Here is a 10145-nt window from a genome sequence, read left to right as displayed (position 1 = left end):
AACGGGATTGCCAGGCTTTCAACGGGATTGCCAGGCTTTTTCCGGCCTCAGCCAGATCGTCATGTTTTCACATCCCAGCTGGAACGTCGGGCTCCTATGCCTCAGCTGGCTCGCCAGGCTCCCATGCCTCTGCCGGTTCGAGAGTTTACGCTCAGCTGGCTTGTCAAGTACCCATGCCTCGGCCGGCCCGTCGGGCTCCCCCAGGTGGGATGCTGGTTTGCGCCCCTAGAGGGGGGGGGGGGGGGGGTACTGTCACGCCTACACCTGCCCCCCTGTCACGCGCATCAGTGATCATTGGACTCACCAGGACTCAATCACCTCTGTCATTACCTCCCCTATATCTGTCAGCTTCCCCGCTCTATTCCCAGCTTCAGCATTAATTGTAGTTGTTTACCCGACTCTGTTCCTGTTTTGTTACCTGTCTGTTCTTCAATAAACGTTGACTTCCCGTACCTGCTTCTCATCTCCAGCGTCCGTCCTTACAGTATTACTATGGACAACAACTTGGATTCTTGAGGTGTGTGTGTTTGTGTACGTGTGTCTGTCTATCTCTATATCTGTCTCCTATTTCATCCACACACCTGAGTGCCAGCGAGTTTGAATTGTCCACAGTGTTGTTGAAATAAACTTTCCAAAGACTCCATCTGGATTCCTCTTTTCTATCGGCCCCAACCCTGTTCTTATCCCTGTGCCGGCAGACAGTACAGAGATACTGTAGCGGTACCGTTTCTTCATGTCAGACCCAGCCACAAAACACTGTTAACACAATATAGGTAGATAGCTAGCTAGACCTAGAATCAGAGCCTCGAAAGGAGAGAGCCTCTACATCTGAGCAGCCAGGCTGGGTGTTTATCAGCTATTTTTACCCCAAAACAGCTTGACAGGGCGTGGGTGATCTCTCCCTCTAGCCAAGTCCTGGTTCTTGTTTGTTTAGTGTGAGGGTAGTGTATGGGTTGTGTGAGGTCTTATAAACTCCACAGGGGTCCAGAGAAGCCTGGCTGGAGGCCGTCCATACAGTTTCTGGCACTCACACCACCCAGCAGGAGAGTTGAGATCTGATCTGCCTGATGTCTGCAAGTGGGTTTAACTTCCATCACAGAGAAACAGATTCTACAGTTTCACTACAACTCATGAAAATGCAGTACGGAATGACAATTCATTATCAGCCAATACTTGCATTAACTTTAACTGGTGTTAAGTTTATTTTTGTCCAGTCTCCAGAAGTCTCACCACTTTCTAACCTTCATAAAAACACTGAATTATGTTACTATCCTATTCCCAGGACTCCAACACCCAACCAATCTCTAAGGACCTTAGAGCTCCGTCCAGACTACAGTCCTATGCTAATTAACACAAAACTGCTCATTTTTTAGCAGTTTCTGATAAAATTGCTATTCTTGTGGCCTCATGCAGAACCAATTAGGTCTAATAAATCTTATCTGTGTTTTAGTGTGGTTGTTGGAGCTTCAGAACACCACTGGGCTGACCTCTACTCCACACCGCTGTAGGTAGAGGTGGACTGCCTCATTAAGTCTCAGCTGTCCAGGATTTGAGGATTATTGCCATGCTGCTTTATCGTTAAAGATGATTTGAGATGAGTTGGCTAGCAGCTGGGTAATTTTTAATGTAATCTTTGGGTTATTTTCAGTGTCATCGTAATTTCAATTTTGCTTGCATATTTTTGAACTCTCTACCATCGTGCCCTCTCCCTTTCCTACAAACATATACACACAATCAAGAAACGATGTCGAATTTTAAATAATTGATTTGTTTTGCCTGCATTTCAGAACATACATCACAGCACGTCAGAGAATTGTCCACAATAATGAACAAAGAATATATATTTTTTAAATAGCACACCGAAACAAAGCCCAACTGCCTAATTATGTGTTATTTCATAAGTTAAGATTTCAAAAGCTAGGATTGATTATTAAAATTGATTGATATTATTTCATGAACCAATCAGTTCAAACATGACTGAAGCCTCAGCTGAAATTGCTGTGCACACTCAGATCGCAATCTGAGAAAAACAAAGCATTGGTGAGTGTGACACTGTCTGTCTTCAGTGGTATTAACACAGATCTATCGATCATACAGTGTCAGAGCTAGTCAATATATGTTCAAATTCACTGACACATACTGCTTAAGCGATCTTAGGTGACAGCACACACATCTTGCTGTTTTGCCATAAAATAACATTTGGTCAAAATTGTCACGCCCTGACCTTAGTTATCTTTGTTTTCTTTATTTTGGTTAGGTCAGGGAGTGACTAGGGTGGGTATGTTAGTTTTACCTTGTCTATGGGTTTTGTATATCTAGGTTTTTTTGTAAGTCTAGGTTTATTGTATGTCTATGGTGGCCGGAATTGGTTCCCAATCAGAGGCAGCTGTTTATTGTTGTCTCTGATTGGGGACCATATTCCCTTGGGTATTTTGTGGGTTCTTGTCTATATGTAGTTGCCTGTTAGCACTCATGTCTATAGCTTCACCGTTCGGTTGTTTGTTATTTTGTTTCAGTGTTCATTTGTTTAATAAATTAAGAATGTACGCTTACCACGCTGCGCCTTGGTCTCCTCCTTACGACAGATGTGACACAAAATATTGTTACATAGAGAACAAGTGGAAAACATTGTGTGGACTAATGACTGTCAATATTTAAGTAATAACTGTATTTCATAAATAAAGCACTATTCACAATCCTCAAAATGTAACATTTGTATTTCAAATAAATTGTTATAGAAAGAATGTCATATATTATTCATACAAATATATAGAGATTTGTGTGCAACAGTAGTTGAACTAAAAGCAAAGAAGCACATACCATTGACTAGGCAAAAAGCAGGCACAAATTCATTAAAACAAACTAAAAGTAAATTTAACAGAGCTATAAATAGTCTTAAGAGCATATTAGCATTGGAATATGAGACACTCATGGCTCATCCAGCCATTGTTCTATCACGATGACCAAAATGCAGCGTGGTATGTGTTCATGATGATATTTTAATTACAGAAAGCACTGAACACAAAACAATAAAGGACTAACAACCGTGAAGTTATAATAAGAACTGTGCTGACACAAGCAACTGACATAGACAATAACCCACAATGACAAAACAGGCTACCTAAATATGGTTCCCAATCAGAGACAACGACTAACACCTGCCTCTGATTGAGAACCATATCAGGCCAAACACAGAAACAGACAAACTAGACATCCAACATAGAATGCCCACTCAGATCACAGCCTGACCAAACAAAACATACAAACATACAAAGCAAACTATGGTCAGGATGTGACAAACTCACAGGAACACAAACAATTATCCTGTCACTCCCACTACATACAAGAGCAGGTACTTATACATTCTTGTTCAGTGGAAGAAAAAAAAATTCTCGCAACAGCCTGGCAGCTGATACACCGTGGCATGTAGGAATTCCCATGCTGGGGCACACAGTCTGGGAAAGTTGATATCAAACACATAATAGAACTTCAAGCACTGATCCAGTGCACCAAAAAGTGTACCTTGCTCCAATGCCTGTCCGCTAATGATTGTAAACACCTGTGAGCAGAGACAATTGTCCCCAAGAGCCAACACAAATAGGTAGGGTCTGGTCACCTTTGCCTGGTGCAGGTACTCAACCATGTTGGTCCCAACCTGTTAGATAGAAATCATTAGATTTTACAATATGAGGACTTGTGCAAAGCATGGAAGCACACTGACACACTATTTATTTTGTATATTATATAGCCATTTATATCCATATAAACACTCATTCCCTGTTTGTTGCCTAGATCTTCCATTCATTTTGGGCTAAGGTTAATGTACACAGCAATGCATTGGAGTGTGCAGTTATGCATAACATATTTTGAAATGCTGTTCCTTTCATTCAGTGTTTACAAATTCTGTCATCTAATTTTCCCATGAATACCCTTATGCCTATCCACTATTTAAACTTACAAGTTGATGAAGGACTTTCTGGTCTCTTCGAAGCCGGGTAAGAATGTCTTCCTGCCATTGACAGAAGTCTTAAGGCGATGTTACCTTTCCTATCCGGAGAGAAGAATGTTTAGTGATAAACTTGATTGTTTTAGGCAAAAGAAAATCATGAGCATCTTGAGGCATGACCAGCAGCATCATTTCAAACTATACCTGCTCTTCGAAGAAAAGATCTTGGGCCTGCTTCTCTCGGCTGGCGACTCAAAGTATTTTGTACACGAAGACCGCAATCCAGTTCTCAGCTAGTTTCGCCGGGTTAAAAATTGAGAAGTCCTGAGCAATCTGTCGTAAAGCAGACAAACAATTACTTTTCCATTGCAGTTAATCACTAGTCTGGCTAGCACCTAAGTTTCAAAGTCCTCTTGACCTCCATTTGGAATGGCTCTTTGATCTTGTTGGCACAGTGTGTCGACAATGAAGGGGGCTGTGCTTTTACTGGTTAGCGCTCCTCTGTGTCTTTCTCACTCCGCCACCCACACGCACAGCCACACACAGCCCCCGAGCGCTGCCCGTTCTATTACAATAGTTGCATTTTCAAATCCGAACAATGAGAGGTCTCAATCTCAGGAGAAGAAAAAAACAGTTGAGAGAACCGGTCAAACCCCGCGCACAATTTCTGAGCAAATATTGCATTAACAAACGGCCTCCTTTCCAGACAAGTGCGGTCACAGCTCTCCCTGCACTGTGAGTCACGTGGGTCACGTCAGCCAGGCTAGTTAATCACAGCAAACAGAATCAAGTTCAAGTCTGTTTGTTTTTTTAACAACTTTTAACCCACCAGTATTCAGCAGACTTTTAAGGGATAGTTTCACCCACATTTCTAAATGACATACTTTGACGGGTTCATAAGCCAGGTCAAATGGTGAACAAAGCAAAGGGAGAGAGGAACGAGCAAAATGAATAGGGGTGGCAGTAGGGCCGAGGTTCGAAAGGCAGGCCTGTGACCGGCAGATTGCCGGTTTCAACCCCCGAGTTGCCTGCAGGGAGTGATCTGGCAGCCAGACGGTTACCAGCTACATTATCACTGTATACGGCAACAACAGCAGGTATTGTTGTTATGCCTTTGAGAAAGGCACTTTACCCCTAAGTTTACCCCTTTTTGCCTTTACCTCCCTTATCTCACCTCACTTGCTCACATTGTATATAGACTTATTTTTCTACTGTATTATTGACTGTATGTTTGTTTTACTCCATGTGTAACTCTGTGTTGTTGTATGTGTCGAACTGCTTTGCTTTATCTTGGACAGGTCGCAATTGTAAATGAGAACTTGTTCTCAACTTGCCAACCTAAGTGTCCATGAGCTTCTCCCAGCCTGAGGTGTGTTTTGTGTGACAGGTTGGTCACTGAGACAGAATATCTGTGTAAATGACCAATAAAGCATGTATGGTAAAATGAAGTTGTAGGAATTATGGAAGGGCTCAGAAGAGGTCGCACTTTGGCTGTGATAATTATTTGATGAAGTAGTATTTCCCACTTTACTCTCCGTTCTTCTCCCCATCAAGTTGACTCGTCGTCATTCTCAATGAACATGACCCCATGCTTAGTGTGACCAATTGATCAGCTTCAATATGGCGATCAAACTGCTGGTGACGTTGGCTGTCTAAGGAGATATAAGTTCTAATTGAGAACGCTTGCATAAGATTACACTTACACTACTCTCCTCTCTACTGACCTATGATTGCGTCACCGAATTGATTGGATCGTTGCTGTGGGTGTGGCTGGCGCACAGAGCCCTGTGTACCGTTTTAGCTTCTTAATGGCATTATAGAAAAGCTCCATCAAAACAAAGGAAATGAGAGAGTGGTACTAATAGGTGTTAAAAGATCTCGCACTCCACACACAAACACACACACACACACACGCACACATGCAGGCATGGTCCCTCCTTCGTGCACGCACACAAACACACACTTACACACGCACAGCACACATACAGGGAGCTGAGTTATTTGTTTAATCAGTCTAGGTATGCCTGCTGAGTAGTTTAGAAGTCTTTATTAGAGGGGGAGGAAAAGAGCTGGATCTGGATGTAGAGAATGACGTGGGAGGTCCTAGTGCGTCAGTAGAGAGCAGAGAGAGAAGAAGAGCGAAAGTGGAAGGGAATGAGAGAGAGTGAGGGGGGAGAACTCTTGGTTTTAATCACTATTCCCCCCACTGAGTCTCTCTAGATCAGGCAGTACAAGACTGATAGTACAGACTAGGGTCTGCCTCACAGCTGGGATAACCAAGCTCCATGTACTTTCAACGTTCTATCGTTCTCTGATATTAATATGTTCAGTTTCTAAAGGATGGTGGACCTAGAGTATAAACAAATATTTTTTTATTGAAATTAGTGAAATATTAATTTTGATTTTATAATTGTATAATATTTAATGGTTTAATGTCTCTCAAAGGATTTCATTAATGTAGTGAAGGGCTAGAGGATTTTATGGCAATTGGTGCGAGACTGGCAAGTAGGCTAATATTGTGGGCACTTTAATTGCATGTAAGCTTTACAACTGAATGGTGTCTAAAACCTACTGAACTGTGTCTAAAACCTATTTCACACAGAATTCACAAAATACAAATATGGCCATGTTTATACAGTATGATCCCATTTCAAAATGTAAAATTATCACCACTTTCTTGCCGGTGTACCCCTTATATACATCCCGTTGGGTAACCAGCACCGGGGAGGGGTGCGAGCAAGAGACATACAGTTATATTATTTTTTTACTTTGGCCTTGGTATGGTAACACTGTTAATCAAGTTCTAAATTCCTCTGTCAAAATGCATTGCTTTTATTTTTCTTCATATTCCCAACTGTAGGTTAGCTATTTTATCTTGCCAAACTTGCCATGTGTTAATTTTCATGTTATGATTAATAAAAACTCAAAACGTTGTCAAATATGTTCTGGTAATTAAAGTATTCTGTATTACCCAGCTAGCCAGATAGCTAGATAGCTAGCTAACAAGCTTGCAACAAACCAAACATTGTCTAGAAAGTTGATTTTAGTTGCCTGACTTGGATTGACAGATTATCTAAAATAAATGTTTAAATAAATGTTGAGGTTTTTTGCGTGCAAAAAGATTTATCAGCTGTAGTATGCTGTTGGTGATCAGGCCTAACCACCGTTGTGTCGTCAGCAAACGTAATAATGGTGTTGGAGTTGTGGGGGAACAGGGAGTACAGGAGGGGACTAAGCACGCACCCATGAAGGGCCCCCGTGTTGAAAGTCAGCATGGCGGATGTGTTGTTGCCCACAGTACCTTCCCCCACCTGGGGGCGGCCCATCAGGAAGTTGAGTACAGTTGCAGAGGGTGAGTTGTTCAGTCCCAGTGTCCTGAGATTAGCAATGAGCTTTGAGGGCATTGAATGCTGAGCTGTAGTCGATAAACAGCATTCATCACATAGGTGTCCCTCTTGTCCCCGGTGAGAGAGGGCCGTGTGGAGTGCAATAGAGATTGAGTCATCTGTGGATCTGTTGGGGTAGTATGCCAATTGGAGTGGATCCAAGGTGTCTGGGTTGATGGTGTTCATATAAGCCATGACCAGCCTTTCAAAGAATTTCATGTCTACAGATGTGAGTGCTACGGGGCGATAGATAGTCATTTAAAAGAAAGTGGTATACCTAGTCAGTTGTACAACAATGCCTTCAACTGAAATGTGTTTGCTGCATTTAACCCAACCCTTCTGAATCAGAGAGATGTGGGGGGCTGCCTTAACTGACATCCACATCTTCAGCACATGGGGAACAGCTCAGGGATTCGATCCAGCAACCTTTTGGTTACTAGGCTACTAGGTTACTAGGCTACTAACCACTAGGCTACCTGCCGCCCCAGGTTACCTTTGAGATTTTGTGCAAAGAAACTATGGTGATCTGCTTGAAACATGTAGGTATTATAGACTGGGCCAGAGAGAGGTTGAAAATGTCAGTCAAGACAATTGCTAGCTGGTCAGCGCATTCACTGCCTTTTTGGTATGCAACTCCAGTGTAGATGTGGCCTTGTGTTGTAGCTTATTGTCCCTCTCCCAGTGTCTGGTGTAAAGCAGACTGAAGCAGGGTTTCCTCTAGGCCTGTGCTTAGGTCCATCCGTTTCTTTTAATCCTGAAAAACTCCCCAGTCTAATCCGATGTCAGGCAAACCCTTAATATGATGCAACCAGCACCATTCTTGAAAATGATGAGGCAGTTACTCAGTGATGTGTTGTGATGTATTTGCCACAAACATAAGGCATTGCATTTAGGCCAAAATGGCATACTTTTGCTGTTGTTTTTTTTTTAAATATTACTTTAGCGCTTTGTTGCATACAGGATGTATATTTTGAAACATTTTATTTTTATTTTCACTTTGTCATTTAGGTCATTATTGTGGAGTAACTAGAATGTTGTTGATCCATCCTCAGTTTTCCATTTACAGCCTTTAACTCTGTAGCTGCTTTAAAAACAGCAATGGCCTCATGGTGAAATCCCTGAGCAGTATCCTTCCTGCAGCTCAGTTCAGAAGGATCTGTATCTTTGTTGTGTCTCGGTGGTTAAATACATCATCCACAGTATACATTTTACGTTGACCGTGCTTAAAGAGATATTCAAGTGTCTGCTGTGTTATTGTTACCAATCTACCAATCACTGCCTTTCTTTACGATGCTTTCGAAAAGTTCCCTGGTCTTTGTAGTTGAATCTGTGGTTGAAATGGAATACTTGACTGAAGGACCTTACATGTGTTGTATTTGTGGGGGACAGAGGAAGAAAAAAAATCATATCATATCATATTTCACAAGATGTTGTTTTTTTACTTTCGCTAACATTTGTATAATTTGTTTTCATTTTGACATTATGGTGTATTTTGTGTAGATTAATGACCAAAATAAATCACAACTAAATCCATTTCAATCCCACTTTGACATGGATCCTATAGGTCCTAGAGCTGAAGACCTCTGTTAGAGAAATCCTCTGATCATATTTGTAAGTCCCCCAAATTAGAAGCTTCAATGAAGGAGTGCCCTCCTTTACCACACGGCACCAGGGAATTCTGTGTTTAAATTAATTTAAGTCTCTAAGGGGCGTTGCCTCAGTTAATCCGAATGTTCTGAAGGATCATTAGTGTTGGATAGAGAGAGAGAGAGGGAGAGCTGAAAGACTGGGCGCTAATTGTGACGGGAGAGAAAATGACTGGCTAAGTAATGAGACAGCTGAAAGGAGGTGGCGGTGCGGGTGGCATGCATTCTTATGAAACATCAGGCGTTTGGGGTTTAGGTAATCATATGTATATGAGGCAGACTGGCTGTGGGGAAAGAGCATCAAATAAGAACATGAATAGTTGGACACCTAAAGATTGGCTGGTAAGTGTTACAGTATGCTGCGAGAGAATACAACTGATAGTGAATTGTGATGTAACCTTTAGAAATAATCAACCACAATTCAACCCATCTGTTCCCCGCACCTACAGTTCAAAACAAACAAAATGCTATTTTCCTTGGACATCAGGGGGGGGGGATATTCCCTTCAACAACAGATCACCACAACATGCTGCCTGGAGCCATCAATTACAGACCATTAAGGTGTCGCCCGATCAAGGGGCTGCATCATCTTGTTAGACTCCATTTCACTCAGTTCGTTAGAGTTGATACTCCCAGCACCTGTCTCAACACGACAGACACAATTAACACATATGGCTATTTATAGCAGCTGTGTTCAGCCAATGGGATCTGATGGGAATTACGGCATAACTTCTACAGGAGGTCGTCTGGTCGTTGGTGGTGTCACTGTATAAAGTCCTAGTAACATTTAGAAGGAAAACAGGAACATTATTATTTCTCTTTACAAATAACGATTAAATATAGCTTCATTCAGGCTTTTCAAATTAAAGATCCCATACAGGATCTTAAGAGCTTACAAATTAGTAACATTTATGAATGGGAATTCATAACATATCATACAAATTGCACTTACAGTTTTAAAATAATAACTCAAACAAAAGATCTGGAGCATCACTTTAAGAATATGAGATTTTATAATAGGACCTTTAAACCTTAAGCAGACACTATATTGTAAGATATCTGAGGAAATACACTATATGGCCAAAAGTATGTGGAGAATCCTTCAAATTAGTGGATTCGACTATTTCAGCCACATCCATTGATGACAGGTGTATAAAATCGAGCACA

The 10145-nt window shown here is 41.6% G+C and overlaps 1 long non-coding RNA gene across 1 annotated transcript in view; it reads right to left on the bottom strand.

Annotated features, from left to right (window-relative positions):
* Positions 1-1923: 1923 nt before the first annotated feature.
* The window catches only part of LOC110499584 (uncharacterized), a 31825-nt gene continuing 23603 nt past the window's right edge, over positions 1924-10145 (bottom strand). Inside the window, exons 2-4 of the long non-coding RNA XR_002469981.3 lie at positions 4151-4279; positions 3959-4047; positions 1924-3655 (exon numbers count right to left, since the gene is read on the bottom strand). This is a non-coding gene — a long non-coding RNA (uncharacterized LOC110499584). The remainder of the gene's footprint in view (positions 3656-3958; positions 4048-4150; positions 4280-10145) is intronic.

The sequence above is a fragment of the Oncorhynchus mykiss genome, chromosome 20, assembly GCF_057628025.1.
Source record: "Oncorhynchus mykiss isolate SJ-2025 chromosome 20, ASM5762802v1, whole genome shotgun sequence".
Taxonomy (NCBI): domain Eukaryota; kingdom Metazoa; phylum Chordata; class Actinopteri; order Salmoniformes; family Salmonidae; genus Oncorhynchus; species Oncorhynchus mykiss.
The sequence above is the reverse complement of the archived record's forward strand: the minus strand, read 5'-3'. Positions and strand labels throughout refer to the sequence as shown.